Source organism: Pinus tabuliformis, chromosome X (genome assembly GCF_031772625.1).
Source record: "Pinus tabuliformis cultivar Carrire ecotype Pingquan chromosome X, CPIR1, whole genome shotgun sequence".
NCBI lineage: Eukaryota > Viridiplantae > Streptophyta > Pinopsida > Pinales > Pinaceae > Pinus > Pinus tabuliformis.
Genome location: NC_142308.1, coordinates 1,284,275,000 through 1,284,294,920, shown reverse-complemented (window position 1 = coordinate 1,284,294,920; position 19,921 = coordinate 1,284,275,000).

The window sequence follows — 19,921 nt, the reverse complement described above, 5'->3', positions numbered from 1 at the left end:
TAGGGTTTTCAAGGTTCCACGTACCTTGAATATCCACCAATTTGGAGAACCACTGATGTAATTTGCACAGAAAAGAGAAGAAAAATATGTCATGTTCATTTGTAAATAGGTATCTATTCAGTCACTATTCCTTCAACCATCGTAAATTCTTGTTTGCCTGAGCTACAAATGCATTCAGTTTCCAATATATCCACTTTTCAATCTATTTCTTAGTGGGGAACTACTTATCACACATCCCTCAGATAGATCCTGGTCCCGACAAAAAAACCTTTTGTTGGCTTGATGGGTCCTAACCTAGGTTCAAAGTTAGTTGTGCTAACCAACAAAACCCTAAACTGCTAGCTCTTTCGGCAATATCCCACATAGCGTAGGCGGGAGTCTCACTCGAAGAAGTATTGGGGGATTATAAAACTAGGTTTCTACATCTAGAGGTTAGTGTAATGGGTTCCTCTGGTTCCTAGGGCCTCTTCCAGTATTCACGAACCCTAACCCTTAAAATATAGATAATTGCAATAACTCACCAAAACAAAATCTAAACCTTCACTGAGGCCTTTAAATAGTCATAACATCAATTAATTAAGCTGACCTATTATTTTCATGCATCAATTAAGCATTCGTTTATATAATTTCAGATAACAAAGAAAAATATAAAAACTGCAGAAGTAAATACAGATGCACAGATACACATGATGATTTTTTTGTGTGATGGTCTTGACATTATGTCCAAACTTGATACGTGTACATGTTTCCTACATGATCTTTTTTTTGTGATGGTCTTTACATTATGTCCAAACTTGATACCTGGAGTATGATGATCTTTTTGTGTGATGGTCTTGACCCATTTTGCTTCTGCATCTAGCTGCAATATGTCCAAAGTTATGACATACATAACATTCAACATTATTCATTTGAGGAAATAATTGACTATCACTTCCATAGTTAGGAGGAAAAGATATTATTTGAAGAATTTCTTTCCTTGGTTGTTGTTGGGGTTAACCACTTATCTCTTCATTGATCATTTCATATTTTGCATTAGAATTTCTTTCCTCACCCTGTGAGCTAGATTCACCTTCGACAATTTCATAAAAACCAAGACTAGTTTTGATACCAGGGGATCTTTGACTACTAGGAATATCATCCAAAACCTTAGTACTGTCTTGAAATCGTAACAATTTATCCTTTTCTTCTAATTTTCCTTTTAAGATATTTACCTCAAACTAATGTTGTTCTTCCTTTTCCAGATATTGCTTCCTTGTGTTTTCTTCAACTTTTCTTCCTTCTTCCACTTGTTTCCTTAATTCGAGCACTTCATGTTCTTGTTCTTCAAGAGCTTCTTTATTCTGCTTCTTTGATTCTTTAAGATCTTCTTTTAGAGAGAGGATCTTAGATTCAAGTCTCTGAATTGTTATGCTCTGATCTTTTACTACATCTAGTAGCTGCTCCCTTACTCTAGTTACTGTCTCCAGCTGTTCTTTTAATCTGGTAACTTCTTCTGTTTCTATGTCCTTATTTTCATATGCCATGAGAAGTCTAATGTCTTCATCACTATTGGATGAGTCGTTACTTTTATCATGAGTATAATAACTTCTATTACCTTCTTTAGACATCTCTTCTTTGTTATGAGGGCATCTAGCAGCATAGTGACCAACTCTACCACATGAAAAGCATTTGAAAGTTAGCTTACCATTGAACCTTCCAGATCCCCGTTCAAGATTCTTGACAAAATTTACCTCATATTCTTCTTCTGAAATGTATCCTGATTCACTGAGTTTTTCTTTTCCATTTTCGGACACTTTAAATGCGACTTCTCTCATATCTGATGGTCCTCCTTTTCTCATCTCAAAAGCATTAAGATTCCATGTAGCTGCATCATTGTGATTTTCTGTAGATCCTCCATTTCTTCTATGGCAGAAAATTTGGATTCAAATTTAGCAGACAAGGATCTCAAAACTTTTTCAACTAAGACAACTTCCTTGATTTCTTCACCCAGATTCCTCATACAATTGACAATCTCATCTATACGCAAGAAGTAATTAGATATGCTTTCATTACTATGCATCTTAAGAGTTTCATACCATATTCTGAGAGTTTGAAGCTTAGCCTGTTTTACCTGATCATCTCCTTCATAGCTCAGAATGATTTTGTCCCATATTTCTTTGGCTGATTTGAACTGCATGACCTTGACAAATTTTGATTGTGAAAAACTTCCCAATAAGATAGTAACAACTTTGGCATTGAGTTCATATTTCTTTCTATCTTTTGTATATATAGGAGTTGCTGATGAATATGTATATCCTCCTTGCACGATTCCCCAAACATCTATTCCAAGAGATTGAATATATGTTGTGGTTCTTATCTTCCAGTAGAAAAAATTGCGCCCATCAATGATTGGTGGTCTGATGGGTCCCTCTCTTTCGTGACTACTCATCCTGATGTATCTTCCTTCAAGCAATCAAGCTTCTTCTGAAGGACCCGCTCTGATACCAATTGTTGGAAATAATACTGAGAGGTGGGGGGGGTGAATCAGTATTATCAAATCAATGATATTTTCATTTCCATTATCAGATTCATATACGCTACCTTAGTTAAGGATACCTGCATATATACGCAACTGTGTTTAATGCAACTAGTGTATATCCAGTACACTTATGATTCAGTTAGTTGATCTTCAATGAGTGCATGAGAACATTATTAACCATATGAACAATAAACAGGTGCAGTAAAACAAAATAGATCATCACACATAAGAAGCACACATGAACACCATGATATAAGGTGGAAACCCAATGTGGGTGAAAACCACCTGCTGCAATTCGTCTCTATCTTCTTTTAATAAGAAACTTCTTTTTACAATATTTTCTGTACTTGTGCAATCTTATACCAGTATGCAGGCTTCTACTTGCAGAAGGTTACAACCTTCTTTCATTCTCCAGCTTCTCTTGGAAGGGAGCTACAACCCCCTTAGCTCTTGTACTAGCTGATGTGCTAGTATGTAGTTGCTGACCTATAGAAGGCTACAACCTTTTCTTTTCTTCTAGGGACCACGTTTCATAAAATTTCAGACTGAATCCATCAATACAAAACAATCATTACTGCAATACAATCATTAACTCTGAATCACCCAAAAACTGAATCACTCAAACGCTATCATCAAAACACATTCACCAGAACACAGAGCAGAACCCAGAACTCTGCAAAAACCACTAGAACCAACAGCAACCACAAATATAAAATCTCATAATGTGTATGCTACTTGACTATGTCGAACCAGCATGTATACACCCTTTCACCAGAGACGACCCGCTTACAGATCTGAAGATAATTACTTATACCTTTGCTGCAATCTTCGACTTCAGATATACCCAGAACATAAGATATAAAGGATAAGACATGCGTCAGTATTCAGATCTATTCAAGATCATACCATATAATGATAATGCATTATAGTCTTCATGATCCCGTTCCATCAACCTTTATCAATCGCATAAGTGCCTCCTTGGTTCAGATCGAGCAAAGCATCACAATCCCATAACGAGCATACTAGATCTCACACTTCATCAGATATTCATCACTTGCACACTTGCTTTTCTTGGCCTAATGATCTTCTCCTTATATAGGTTTAGGCCTCTCTCAATACCATGGTCCAAAACCACATAGAACCAATACCTTGGACCCAATACCCAGGGTCAACACTTTGGACCAAATACCATAGACCAATACCAAAATACCATGGAACAAATACCACAGACCAAAACTTTGTTTTGCAACGTATACACACCTTTCCTTCTGTGAACTTGCATATGTACGTATACACCTCTTTTCTTCTGCTAACCCACATTTATATGCACTTTCATCAAATTTAACCTATATATAACTCTGTCTTGACCTATAGCACTATGGTCTATCATCTGAGTGAGTTTCCATCAAGGAAAACACCTGTATCATACCTCTAAGTGAGTTTCCATCAAGGAAAACACCTGTATCATAATGCCAACACCTGGGAGATTTTCAGAAACATGACTAAAGAGGATGATATAAAAACTCTCATCTATGACCTTAGTGCATCTGAAAGTGAAGAGGAAGAACAAAAAGGAGAAGTTGAGAAGGGAATCCATGAAGAATAAAAGAACACTCAAATGGAAGAAGAGGAAGCCCACACAGAAAAAGAAGGAAACCAGATAGAAACAGGGAAACATGACATCACCAAGGATGAGCCTAAAGCAGAGAAGAAGAAATAATTAAAAGCAAAAAAGGGTAAAACCACAATAGAGAAAAAGAAGAGGCCAGGAACTGAGAGGAAGAAGCCTACGATAGTTTAGAAAAATGTTGCCACAGGAAAAGTAGAAGCTAGGCAAGTGGAGGAGCAAACAAAATCAGAAACAACAGAAGCAAAACCAGCAGAAATGGGAAAAATAGCAGATGAAGAAGAAGAAGCAAAGCAGGAAGAAATGTCTCTTGAGACACTAGCAAGAGAGGCAGCAATCGTTCTTGCTAAACTTAGTACTCTAGCCATGCCCAAAGGGAAAAGGAAGAAAAAACCATCTATGTACTTCAAGGCTCGAAAGAACACTAGAATAAAGATGGGGAAGCCTCAATGACCTTCAAAGGAGCCCATCATTAGTGAATATGTCCTTACTACAAAAAAGGAGGAATCTCCATCCAAAACCCCCATTACCTATGAAAGGGGCAGCCCTAGATCTTCTACTTGGAAAGAAAGGATCAAACTTATGGACTTTAAAACAGCCCTACAGGTGATCTGAAAATCACTCTTAAGTGATCTCAGTTAAAGAATTATTTAATGAAGGTATTATAGACTCATGTGCTGGTGTGTGCCTATGTTATTTTAGGCAACAGATCGATCAGATTGAAAAATACATAGACATTGGAAGAATGGAAAATAGTAAGAGGAACACAGTAAGCAAATGCAAGAACACAACAAATTTAATAAGGAGTTCACCCTGTCCTCCATGGCTACGTCTCCGGTCCAGATTTCAGTGGTGGCCTTCTTTTATTGTGTCTTTAAAGCAGAGTTTTTACAGTGAGGAGCTCAATTTGAGTCTCCTAAAATATATAATGTTTGGTAGGATGGTTCTTCGATCCCCCAAGCCACTTAGAGTGTAGAAATCCTTTCCTTACTAAATCTTGACCTCTCTGGTCTTTAATGGGAGGAACCCAATGTGATACTCAATTCCCGACATATCCTCTTAGGGATTGCTTGAACCTCTCAAGCTTTGTCTGCTCGATGCTGCTTTATGCTGCAGGTCAACTCAACCTTCTATCTTTCTACTTCTTGCTTTACTGTCTCTTCTTTTCTTTGTCTTCATTATCTTCTCCTCTCAGCGTCCTCTGTTCTCTGTCTATTCATGGCTTTAAAGAAAATCTGTCTTTAATTGTTCACTTCCTCTTTAGCCCCCGTCAGATTGCCTGTTGCTGCTCGCTTGGAGTTCCCTGTCTCTGCATCATCATCAATGGCTCACAAGGAGTGGCCACTTGTCCTCTTGCGAACTGCGCTAATTCTTCCTTGTCAGTTTGGTTTTCCAATTACGCTATGGTATGACTCACCCACTATCTCAGCATCAAATCGAACTTCAAACTCCCTTATGTCGCAGATTAATCCCCTGTCAAATCCAGTTCATCCATCAGGCGCAATCTCTATTATCAGATCTGGAGCCCCTAGATCCTACGTCATTCGCTCATTTCGCACGGTTGACTCGATCGACCATTAGTGCATGATGAGTGGTGGTTTTCTCTCTCATTAGCCTGCCATGTGTCAGGCATTGAATGGAATCGCTCGTTTTTCTCCAAATCCACTTACCGCTCAAGGGTGCCCCCGATATACTACCAGTTTTGGAGCATGGGACCCACCTTTCGCCCTATTGCTTTCTCCACGGTTTCCCAACTTCCATGCGACTGAGCACTTTGGGGCTTTTTCCTTCTTTAGGGGTTTTGCCCAGCGATCGCACATTAGAAATTCCCTCTGTTTCCTGATCCAGGATTCCCAATGGCCAGTTTTTCCTCCTGCGCAGAACCCATGGACCTCAGTCAGCGCGCTTTGCCGAGGTCCTTGTTGCTCCTTGCTGGCTGCAATCTGCCACTGTCCAGAGGTCTTCCTGATCACTCTGTGTTCATAAATTCAAAGTCTGTCCTATCTTAATACAGTTGTGGCACTTTGATAATCTTCATGGATCCAATTTGGATCACGGCCTTCCCACTAAAAAAGCTTTTGGACAACCAAAAGTTGGTTTTTAAGCATCTCACTTGTCCAACCTCTATCCACTTTGCACTGCTTAGCTTTGAATCCTTGAGCCCTACTCTGAGGTACTCAACGTATCCTTTACGTGTCGTCCTCACCTTCCTGTCCAGAATTGTGTCTTCCTACAATTCATTAAGATATTCAGGTAGCAGGTCATCAGTAGAAGGCAATTAACTCTTCTCTTCGATATCCTCAATTAGAGAGGGCTCAAACAATCTCAAGCAATCTATATTTACGACTGAGTAGATGTGCATGTAAGCTGGTAGATCAAGGGGAAAAGCATTCTCACCAATCTTCTCAAGTATCTTGAAAGGTCCATACCTGATAGGCTTTAGCTTTTTACCTTCACCTTGCATCCTGTCCTTGCTGATATACAGCCAGACTTGGTCACCAACATGGAAACTATGCTCCATCCAATGCTTGTCAAGCCTTGCCTTGTATTTGGCTTGGCTCCTTTCCAGTTGTTCCTGTACTACCTGGTGGATCTCTTGGATCTGTTCAATAAACCTAGTTGCCTTGTCCACATCATTGTGTCCATCAACTGTGGTATCTTTACCAAAGACAAAATGCAAAGGAGACCTTGGGGTGAAACCAAAATAGGTCTCAAAAGGAGATCTCTGTGTAGAAGAATGTTTTTCTCTCTTGTAAGCATGTTGCACATAACACAAATGTTCATCCCAAAGCTTAGGATGTTTGGTGCAATATCCTCTAAGCAACTGGAACACTATCCTGTTGCCTGCTTCTATTTGGCCGTCAATTTGTGGATGAAAAGTTGTGCTTTTCTTTACTTTGGTGTCCATCAGTTCCAACAGACTTGACCAAAACTTCCCCACAAATCAGGTGTCTCGATCAGATACAATGGAAGTTGGTGACCCAAAATGAACCCATAAATGCTCAAAAACTAGGTTTGCAGTTTGTTCAGCTGTAATATGTTCATTGCAAGGTATCAAAATACACATTTTGTTGAACCTATCCACAACAACATACATATAATCATGACCTTTGCTAGATTTAAGTAGTGGTCCAACAAAATCCATGGAAACACTTTCCCAAGGGTGAGAAGGAAATGGTAATGGAGTGTACAAACTTAGTTTTCTATTGCTGGGCTTGCTTTTAGCACACATAGTACACCATCTTACATATATAGAAACTGTCTCATTCATTTTGGCCAATAACAAAATCTTTGCAGCTATGCAACTATTTTACTTACCCCAAAGTGACTTGATATTAGAGAAGTGTGTGCTTCTCTAATTATCTTTACTCTCTCAATTTGTGGAATGCATAACTTCCCAGAATGGTATAAGAGTTTGTCCCTTATATGATAATCCACTTCTTCTACTCGTTTGCCTTGACTTAAAGTTGCATATACATCTTTAGATTCTATATCTTGAGCATATTGTTCAATGTAGCTTTCATGTAGCACAAAATTATGCTTAAGTATAGTAGATGCATTTATAATAGGTCTAGATAGCATGTCTGCAACCTTCTTATGTATGCCCTTTTTATATCTGATGACTAATTGAAACTGTTGTAGAAAACCCATCCATCTATAGTGCCTTGATTGTTGCAACTTAGTTTGGGAGTGTAGATATTGAAGTGGTTGATGATCAGTATGTATTATTGTCTCTTTTCCCATTAAGTGATGTTTCCACTTTTCACATTCTGAACTAATGCATACAATTCCTTATCATATGGAGGATAGTTAACTACTGCAGGATTAAAAGTCTCAGAATGATAACATATGGGTTTACTATGCTGTGTCAACACTGCTCCCATGGCATAGTCACTGGCATCTGTTTGGATCTCAAATGGTCTTCGGAGATCAGGCAGTGCTAGTATAAGTGTTGTACTAATCTTTTATTTCAAGGTGTCGAAGGTTTTTGGCTGTTTGCCTCCCCATTGAAACACCTTGTTCAATCCTGTTAAAGCATGTAAGGGAGCTACAATTAAGGAAATGTTAGAAATGAACTTCCTCCAATATTGTGCTGCTCCTAAGAAGCTTCTAACTTCTGTAGCAAATTTGGGTTTAGGCTAGTTTACAATGACTGCCACCTTATAGGGATCTATCTTCAATTCACCACCACCTACTATATGACCCAAATAATTCAGAGATGTTTTGCCAACTTCACATTTTGAGATTTTAACATGAAGTTTTTCTCTTTTCAAAATATCTAGTGTCTGCTTAACATGCTTTAAGTGTTCTTCCCATGTTTTGCTAAAAATCAGAATGTCAGCCAAATACACAATAACAAAATCATCAAGAAAAGGTCTGAGTACATCATTCATTAATCTCATGAAAGTAGCCGGAGCATTAGTTAAGCCAAAAGGCATAACCAGCCACTCATACAATCCCTTCTTTGTATTGAAAGTAGTCTTCCATGCATCTTGTTCTGCAACTTTGACCTGATGGTATCCACTGTGCAAGTCTAGCTTGGAGAAATAAATAGCTTCTTTCATTTGATCTAAAAGATCATCTATGCGAGGAAGAGGATAAGGATTTTTTATTGTTATCTTATTCAGTTCTCGGTAATCAATGCACATTCTTCAAGAGCCATATTTCTTTCTCACCAAAATTATTGGTGACCCACATGGTGATGTGTTAGGTCTAACGAACCCTTTCTTGAGCAAATCCTACACCTGCTTCTTGATTTCACCATTCTCTAAAGCGTACAACCTGTACATTCCAATGTTAGGCAATGGAGCATCTTGCTGCAAAATAATATCATGTACTATTTCCTTTTTTGGTGGTAGACCTTTAGGTTATTGAAACAGGATATCATACTTTGAAACAACCTTTTCTAAATTAGCTTGCTATTTAGCATTACAGCCCTCAAATACATTGGTTTTATCAGGTTTCTTTTCCTTTACACCCGTCAATAAGAATTGTTTTCATGAATTTATCATTCTTTTCATCTGCCTTGAGTTTATGAGAGTATAATTATTCTTGAGCTTATGATCTCTTACAAAGCATTCAATTCCATCTTTAACAAGTAGATACTTGTTGTCAGCTCTATAGAAAATAGCTTTCCTATCATACAAGTAAGGAATTCCTAAAACAATTCCACAAATATCCAAAGGAATTATGTCTAACTCAACCTCATCTACAAATGCTGACCCAAAAGAAAACTTGAGTTTGCACTGTCTAGTCACTTGTAGTTGTGCTTTATCATTCAACCATCCTAATGGGTATGGTTTCGTCTAAGGTGTAGTTGCTAATCCCAACTTCTTTACAATTGCTTCAAAAATTAAATTTACTTGTAATCCACTATTAAACAAGTATCAATCTTTTGATGTTTGGAAATAACTCAAATATGGAAAAGCTCATGTCTTTCTCTCATTTTCTTAATGGTAGATTGTGCAAAATTACTAGTAGATGTTTCAAAATTCTTACCACTTATACCTGTGGCTACAATGGTTGTTTCATCTCCCGAACCTGACCCCAAATCTTTCTAAATAGCTGCAACAGTCTTCTTCTTCTTTCCCTCGAACTTCTTAGGTCTTAGCTCTGGATGCAGAATCCAACAATGCTCATCATCATGCCCATCCTTTTTACAGTAAGTGCATGAAGCCTTGCTTTTTTGTGCAGTGTTAGTCTTCCTTGCTTTCCACTTCTCCTTTTTTTTCTCCTTATTCTTGCTTGCAGTGGGTTTGGATGATCCCCAACTTCTAGACTTCCATTCTTTCCTCTAGCTTCTAGATGAGTAGCTTGTACAGATACCTCATCTATACTAGTGGGATTAAACATGAAGATAGTTTGCCTCATGTAGCTATGTAGACCACCAATGTACTTCAACAAAGTCTCAGGTGAGTCTAATGAGATTCCTAGAATCAATGCTCTCCTTCTAAATTCTTGAGTGTACCCTTGCACACTTTGCCCTTTCAACTATCGAAGACTTTGTCAACTCATCATGGCTTGCTGCATGTACGCCAATGGATAGAACTGCTTTTTGATTGCAGAAAAAAAATTCACTCCATACAGAGATGGTCTTACCATGTCTTTTCATGTCAGCTTGGGTTCTGCCTTCCCACCAAACCAAGGCAGTGGCTCCAAGGCGTAGGCTTGCCAGCTAAATCTTGCTCTTGTCTGAGTCGATATTCTGCACTCTACAATAAACATCAATTTGTCTAATCCAATTGTCAAGCTTTTCTGCATTCAACTCTCCATCATATATAGGTAGATCAAATTTAACATCTAGTTTGATCAAATATGCTTTCTTTTTAGGGCTATCAGGAGGTGTGAGAAAGCTTTCCTCTTTCCCTTTGCATTTTGAGTGGTCATGGGAATGTGATTCACCTTCTCCTTTGTCTTGCTTAGAGCCTGATGAATCTTCATCCTTATGTTTTCTAAAGTCCCTATATATTTCTTCTACCATGGACTTTATGGCTAGGAAACTATCTATGAATTGAGGGTCTGGACCCATAGGACCTTCCTCTGACATTTTCTTCTGATGATGTACTCTCTTAATTTCAAGATTAGTTTTGACCAAGTCTCCTTCTCCTAATTTGAGCTTTGATCTAGTTAGCATTCAATAGCTAAACCAACACAAGCTTGTATAACTTTAATAGCCCAAAGCTATGAGACCACTTAATCTGAAAATTACTCTTTAGTGATCTAAGTTAAAGAATTAGTGAATGAAGGTATTACAGAGTCATGTGATGGTGTGTGTCTATGTTATTTTAGGCAACAGATCGATCAGATTGCAAAATACACAGACATTGGAAGAATGGAAAACAATAAGAGGAACATAGTAAGCAAATGAAAGAGCACAACTGATTTAATGAGTTCACCCTATCCTCCAGGGCTACATCTCCAGTCTAGCTTTCAGTGGTGGCCTTCTTTTATTGTGTCTTTAAAGCAGATTTTTTATAGTGAGGAGCTCAATTTGAGTCTCCTGAAACAGATAATGTTTGGTAGGGTGGTTCTTGGATCCCCCAAGCCACTTAGAGTGCATAGACTCTTTTCCTTACCAAATATTGACCTCTCTAGTCTTTAATGGGAGGAGCTCGATTTGGTAGTCAATTCCTGACATATCCTCTCAGAAATTGCTTGAATCTCTCAAGCTTTCTGTCTGCTTGATGCTGTCTTATGCTGCAGGTCAGCTCAGCCTTCTGTCTTTCTGCTTCTTTCTTTACTATCTCTTCTTTTCTTTGTCTTCATTCTCTTCTCCTCTCAGTGTCTTCTGTTCTCTGTCTGTTCATGGCTTTAAATCCAATCTGTCTTTGACTGTTCACTTCCTCTTCCACCCCCATCGGATTGCCTACTATTTCTCGCTTAGAGTTCCCTATCTCTCTGTCATCGTCAACAACTCACAGGGAATGGCCACTTGTCCTCTCACGAACTACGCTAGCTCTTCCTCGTCGATTCGGTTTTCCAGTTACGCTATGGTATGACTCACCTACCATCTTAGCGTCAAATCAGACTTCAAACTCCCTTATGTCGTGACTTAATCCCCTATCAAATCCGGTTCCTCTATCGGGTGCAATCTTCGCCGTCAGATCTGAAGCCCCCAGATCCTATGTCATTTGCTCATTTTGTGCAGTCGACTCGCTCAACCATTAGCACGCGATGAGTGGTGGTTTTCTCTCTCATCTGCTTGCTACGTGTCAGGCGCTGAATGGAATCGCTCATTTCTCTCCAAATCCGCTTACCGCCCAAAGGTGCCCCTGATATACCATCGGTTTTGCAGCATAGACTCCATGGGCCTCGGTCAACGCGCTTTGATTGAGGTCCTCATTGCTCCTTGCTGGATGAAATCTGCCACTGTCCAGAGGTCTTCTTGATCGCTCTGTGTTCATAAATTCAAAGTCTGACCCGTCTTAATATAGTGATGGCACTTTGATAATCTTCATGGATCCAATTCAGATCAATAGGAGGCATAGACTGCTCTACAGGAGACATTGAAAAAGCTTGAAGAGACTGAAAATCTTGAAAAGAAGGCAGAAGAACAGATCAAGGAGGAAGATAATGCAAAATAGATACCATAGCCTGACCCTTAGCCTAACTTAGGCTCTTACTACAACCTTCTGGAAGGAGGGAGAATCATCCCACAAAAGTTTGCAGTCCCTCTTTTGTTTGAGATAGAAAAGGAAAGAGTAAGGACCCATACATGGATGCATATTCCAAAATCAAGAGGGATGGAAGGCATTGGGCACATGGAAAAAAAATTGAGGCAAATGGGAAAAGAATTGAGCATGGTCAGGCATACAGAAAGCATTAGAAGAGCTCAATTAGAGGCATAAAATGAAATGTTAAAGAAGCGGCTACAAGAAATGGAACCCCAGGCAGAAAATGAGCTGTCAATCTTAAAAAGACAGCAACAAGAAAAGAAACCCAGGTAGATAGTGAGAAATTAAGAAGACAGCAACAGGAAAGGGAACCCCAGGCAGAAAATGAGGTATTGATCTTAAGAAGGTAGCTACAGGAAAGGGAAGTCCAATTAGCCTGCATGGCTAGCTGGGCTATGGAGGAATTATAGTGCAGGCAACCAATTAAATCATATGCAGTGTACCTCAAGGATCAGTGGCTCCAATTTCAGATCAAGACACTGACCTAAAGGGGCACAATACCTTTTCAAGATTATGGCCAATTCATGAATCTATGTGATCATAGTTCAACTGAGGACAAAGTGAAGTTGGAAGAGTTTTACTTGCACAACATGGCCCTTACTAATATGAACGTATGGGATCCCAATGTTGTGTTAGGAGACTTGTAGCTGATGGCCATGGCATCTTGGATGAGCCATGAAAAGAAAAGGGCAGAAGAAATCCAGAAAATGATGGCAAAAGGTTGAATGAATATCTGATGATTAGAGCAGAGCCAGCAGACCCCATGGCTCTCATCTATGCCCACCAACACCTTGCAGCCAATCCTCAAAGGGTACCCAAATATGTTGATAAGTAGGCCCAGGCTATTGCACATTTCGAGGACATGGAGAGATTGTTTGGAGATGACTGCATTCATTCCTGCATGAGAAGGTGGAACACATTGCCACATAGCCTATAGATCAGGGAGTATCACTCCCAAAATAGGATGAGGGAAGCCATGAGGAGAGTGCCACTATATAAGCACTCTATGCAAAGCTTGAAGGCCAATTGGATTGGCCTCAATTTAGTCCTCCACTGCTGCTAGGATTGTTGGAAGGAGTAAAAGAAGAGGAAGAACAGAAATGGTGGGAAGAGCTGGATTGAAAGGCAGAGTTCCATAATAAAGAGGAAGATATCACATCAGAAGCATGGGATGTTAGGGAATCTATCATAGCCATCAAGGATGAAGAGTTAAACTAGTTGTTCAAAGAATGAGCAACCCATTCAGTAGTGGGGTGATGATGAGCCCTAGAAATGGGTGATTATATGGGCTCATTTTGCCTCTTAATTTGACTTAATCCACCATTCTCATTAGTTTATTACATGTTTTTGAATATATTTATGCTAATAGAGTGAATTGGGTTAGTCATTTTTCCATGTAGTCTAATGTGTGCTTTATGCAGATTTTTTGGTCAACTTTGGACAAAGTCAAGGGATTTATGAGAAAATGGTAGCAAATACTCGAGGAAAACAAGGAAGAGGATTTGTAGGTGGGGTGTCTCCTTCATTTATGACCCTTTCGTCGAATCCTCCATCAACAACTTGGAGCACAAAGGTCCACATTGATGCATCCAAGGGGCGGCCGAGCAAGTAAAGAAGGATTTTTGTTTATCTCCAGTTTTGGGAAGTTGAGCTCCTTGATTTTAGGAGGACTGTTGGAGGACTCCATTTATATAAATAGGGGGGCTTAGAGTCTCAGTAGTTTAGCCAATTATTCGTAGAATTTTCACACTTTGGTGAAGCTTTGCTCAGCTCATTTTCGAGCTTCTTTTTATAGACAGTTCATGTAACGTGACTATTATTTTTGATAATGAAGATGAAATATTTACTGAGCCAGTACTGATCTCTTTTGGAGGGCTGAAGCTCTTTGGTTAGGGCCCAACCCAAGCTACCCAACACCTCTTGCTTTGTACTTATATGCTTTTTCTTTAGTTCATGAGTTAATTTCTGTTAGATAGATTCATTTTAACTTATTTAGAATAGGCTGCTTTTGATGGTTTGCATAGTTGTTTTTGTTTCAGTTGCTCAAGTAGGTTAACTCAGTGATAGGCTAAAATTCAAAAAGGCCAACAGTAGTCCCTATTCTCCTTTCTCCCTTCTTGGGACTATGATTCGAGGTCAAGGCACTACCGCTGCCACCAAAAACATAGTTTTGCTCTCCCATGCGATTTCTAGTGTGATGACTTGATTTGGAAAGATTAATGTAGTGCTTCAGATTTAGTTGCCTGGATCATTTCCTGTTCTTTTACAATATATCTCCCTTCACGCTTTTCTATTCAAAGGTTATTGTTCAACATTTTCTGTTTGTAGGTCAGAAATCAGATCAAGCTAGAAAAAGTTATGTTTTCATGGTATAGTTAGTCCTTTCTTTGACCAGTTTTTGTAAGTAGATGTGCAGATCTCTTGTAGGGAACCTCAGCTCACCATACATCCATAAAGAATCCAACATCAGCTCACTTCTCATAGATTTCCCAAGTCATTCACAACGTTTCACCAATCTGCCTTAATTTCTACATTTTTCTCAATAAGCTTCCCTCTCGCCATTTGAACAAATCCAACCATCATGTTCCCTCTTGATCTTCCTTGACAAGCTCCAAACACCTCAACACCTTCATCTAGCCTTCAGTTACCCTTTCGCATCATTTTTCCACCTTCAAAACTCTCAAAAATAGCTTTCGGCCTCCTCCTGTAGATCCCCTGCTGTTAGCACCTAAATCTGCCTTAGGCTGAAGGAAGGCAAAAATTAGGGTAACCAGAAACCATGCTCAGTCTGTTAGCTAGCCCTACCAGAGTAGGAGAGGCCTCTCTCCGACTCACACTCAGTGAATAGATAAACAAAAACGGTCTGAGATGACTTACAATGAAATATTTACCTTAGGCTAGTAAGTGACTAGGGATTTTGGAAAATATTTTATGAAGTAACTGAGCTTTTGGGATGTATATGGGATTGGCGCTCAGCAAAGAACAGAGAATTGAGAATGAAGGCACAGATTATTCCGTGAGGCAATGTAGGTAGGAAGCACAACAATTTCGACTTAAGGTGATGCGGAATGAAAAGATTGCTGAAGATAGTGAAAAGGGCATGATCGCATGAATCCTTTTCAACAGAAGAATAACACTACACATGAAATTTTCCCACAGGCAGAGCAATATAAATTGAATTCTACCTAATCTCACTTAGAAAATTTCACTGAAATGAAACATGAAATGAATTATGAAACATAAAAAGATACATATGGAACATAAGGACACATTTGCTACACTCACAACCACAAGAATCTCATGAAACAGAGCCGCTGCCTTTCATTAACTCTCTGTCAAAAATACACAGTGCAGAAACAAATTTTCTTTCCCACAGTCTCCCAGAAGTTACAAGCCAACCAACCCTTTGCAAATAATTTGCATACGATATATAGAAAGTGTAGAGAAGAGATGGAACACCCAGGGGTTGGGAAGTAGATGGAGAGCCAACCATCAGCTACAGGTGCAGTGCTCTCAAGCATGACATTTGGCTGGAGTGACCCTTTTTATTCTTTTTCCACTTAGATAGATGCCCATCTAGAGAGAAAACTCTTTAAATGCCGCCCTTGGTACCAAAAAACCGAAGTGTAGATGACCGGGCCCACTTGGAGAAGTCGTGACCCGAAATTTCACGAAAGGGAAGCAAATTGGTTGTTTTTTCCCCTGTGCGCCGCGCCAAATTCCCTGTGCATTGCGAAAATTTGGAGCCTGTTTTGGGGCACTTGTAGGTTTCCAAAATGTGCCCAAGTGGTATTTTTGGAGAGCTTGTCCTATCTACTTTCTAACCCCACTGGAATTTTTGAATTTGGTGCTCATTTGCCCCTCAAAATCTCCATTCTCCCAAGACTGCTTCCTATGTGTCAAAAAAGGGGCAGAGAGGCCATTTTTTGGGTGTTTTTGACGTCCTGGAGACTTAGATCTTGCCCGAATTTCTTGTCCGGACACCAGTAGTCGTGATTTTCCATGTTGAATACAAGAATGCAAACCATTCCTCATTTGGAGCTCTAGATTTTTAGCGTCGCGTCAGTGGCACGGCGCACAGGGAGAAAAACCATGTGTTGTGCACAAAAATGTCTAGTTCCGCACTTTTTCTTCACATTACCTGCGGTCCCGCACCTAATGGTCATGGATCCTGCAGACCTGACCGCACCTTTTCTTTGTGACAGATGCGGACCCTGAGTGCGCTGCGCCTGTGCACCACGCCTTCTTGAAGACCAATTTTGGAGGCCTTCCCGGTGTCCAAATTGGGTGCAGGATAGCTCGTTGGAAAGGTCTTTGAGTTTAATTTCCTACCCAACTATAATTTTTCAATTTTGAGTTCATTTACCCTATCAAAAGTCAAATCTCCCAAGACTGGTCAAAATGTGCAGAATGAGGCTGCCTCAAGGCAGAGTGATGTTGCAGTCAACTTTTGAAGGTCTTCCTTAATGCCACATTGAGCTCATGATAGCTCATTGGAAAGATATTGTGTCTAGTCATCATTTGACTCATCAAGCAACTCATTTGGCCAACCAAGCTAGGAGAAAACTTGATTTTCCCAAGGTCACTCGAGAGGTGCGTTCAATTCCTTGAGGCAACAATATTTTTGACATTTCTCTTAAACCATGACACCTGTGTAAAAAGTGAAGGTGGGTTTTCTTCTTGGGCCTATTTTGGACAAAAAACTCTCTCATTTTTCCCAAATTCATCTTTCTTTGCTCAGAAACATCATTTTAGTAAAACCTACCCCGATGTGTGGAACAGGGGATTTGCTGAAATGAAGCGAAATGAAGGGGATAAGGGGTTTCTAAATTATTGAGGAAATTTTGGGAAGTAGGGGAAGGTGTAATCTCGGAAATTGAGTGAGGGGAAGGGGTCCAAAAGGGCAAAAAGCAGGCCTAGCCTTGAAAATTGTCAAGTTGTAGCAAGAAACTAGGGTTTGTGTCAAAATGAGGAATTTAGGGGATCTCAGTGATGGGAAATGTTTAATAAGGTACATTAAGGATAGGGGAAGGTGGATGAACATCAGGATATAAGCTTTGCCAGTGATTTGACCATCCAAGAGAAATTTCCTTCAAAACCCTAGGAGAGGGAAATGAGCCTTGCCTAGGCGGAACTGAAGCATGAACAAGGTGTAAAATGACCCATTAGACCCTTACATGATGATGAAAACCATTTGAATGATGGTACACTCAACTGAATGGTGACATGGACTGACATTTGGACAACTTTGAAAGGACTGAAAGCAAACCCTAGACCTGATGCCTAGTGACCAAATTTTACTTGAAGACTCACTAAAATGATAAAATTGACCTTGACACTCTGAGACCACTTTGTAAGAGCATATTTGATCACTGTAGGAAGGCTGCAAATAATGACACTAACATTGGCTCCAATGGGGGATGGTAGCTCCTTGGAGGTGCCAAGAACTACAGATCTTTGGGTGAGCAGACAGTGCCTTTCGTCCATTGGGATATGGAGTCATTATTTCGACAAACAACACTAGACTTCGACTCATTTATTGACTGAAAATTGACTCGGACTGACTCAAATTTGTACTTACAATGACTGAAAAAACCGACTCAATGTAAAAGAAACTGACTCATGACCGACTTAACTAAAACAAGAACTGACAAAACTTATTCAATGGTAGCAGTCCATCAAGATTCGAGGGTTTCAAATCATGATGACAGCCACCTGTGTACTAATGCAATATGCACAATCGTGTGTAATGTGTCTTCCAATGTAACCAATCAAGTAGATGCCTCCTTGATTGATTCTCCGGATCAGATCTTCTGGTCAACAACAGATACTGGTAACTGGGCCTCCAAAAACATAATTGACCGTGATCTTTTTCATCACTGAATACTATAATAAACACCTTCAGAACTGACTGCAACAGATGTGCCAGAGGATCTTGAAAAACATGAAGTCTGTCCTCCTGCTGAAAGAACAAGGTGTCTTTCTCCTTTGCTTCTGATTTTCCTTCATAATGTACTTCAGTATGAGTATGTTCGTGATCCTCAGAAAACTCTGAACAGGTAGATGAGTGAATCTCCTGTTGAAAACACATTTCAAAACATGAAACATATGAAGAAGAATTTGAAATGGAATCTTGAATGGTCTGATCTTCGGTAGTCTGAATATATTGTAGGTCATCTTCATATGATATGACAGCTAGATTCTCATTACATTCATCACATTCGTTAATCATGAGAAAAGCAACTTCAGATGATTCTTGAAACCCAACACTAACATTCATACCATCTACCAATGATTCATCCAAGGAAACTTTTTCACTTACTTGAACCAAATTCTCATCTTGCTGTTCATGAACTGAATGAGCTACCTCCTCATGAAGATCTAGTTCTGGTGAGATAAGGTCAGTTAGGTTTGTACCTCTGTTTTCTCCATTTGAGGTAGCCTCAACCATGCAACTCTCTTTTTCCTCCTCACCATCTGTCTCTTGATCTAATTTATCATCCCCATTATCTGAGATTGGAACATCATTTTCTTGCATATCATCTTTTATTTCCACTAGATCTGAAACAAAACTTCTTCTTTCATCATTTCCAGCCATATGGAAATCTTCAACCTGCTGATCTATAAAGCTATTCATTGGACTGTCATCCTTTTCTTTAGAGATATTACGAAGATTCTGCCTTATAAACTGAAATGCTTCGTAACACAAGGGTACAGAATCCTCTTGCATCATTAAATCATGTATTTCGGCTACCTCACCTTCATCTATAATCTGACCTTGAATTGTGTTTGGTGGCTGCAAATCTAGTTCTATATCCAAAATGATTTCATCAATCATTTCAGGGGAAGATTTCTTGTTAATGACCTACTCAAAAATTTTGCCATCTATCTCATCTTCAACATTAAAACTGAGAGATTGTTGATTTCCTACAAGCTTTTCATTTGAAGATTTACTATGCAATTTACCCTGCAAAAACTGAAATGATTCAAAATAGAGAGGTAAGGAATCTTCTTGTATTGTTTGATCATATATGCCAGCTTCTACGTCTTCATGTGCAACCTGACTATTAATGGCATTTGGTGGCTGGAACTCTGAATATAAGAAGTCTGGAACAAAGTTTTCATCTCCCTCAAGAGGATCCAAATCAATATTTGTCGATAGCTGATGTCTGATTGCATGGAAATTATCTCTGATGAACTGACATGAATCAAAGAGAAAAGGAAAAGATCCTTCACTTACTTCAAAATCTGTTGCACTTTCCTCATCGTTTCCATAGCTGATATGCCTCGGTTGATCACTGTACTCGAGCTGCTGTAAGCGAACTTCCTCATCCCATAAACTGGCTGCTGATTTGTCTACAAGATTAGCTTCTGTTTGGAGAGCATAATCATCATCATCATACTGATCAAACTGAGGCAAATCATCAGTATAAAACACGTCATCAAGCATACATGTCATATCAACAGGTCTTTCTTCTCCAATATGATCTACAAAACAATCCTTATGACTATTGAGATAAGAAAAAAAAAAATTTGGATCAGCCACTTGTTCATGAATGCCAATTTCATCTTTTGCAGTCATTTTTCTCACCATCTCTTCTA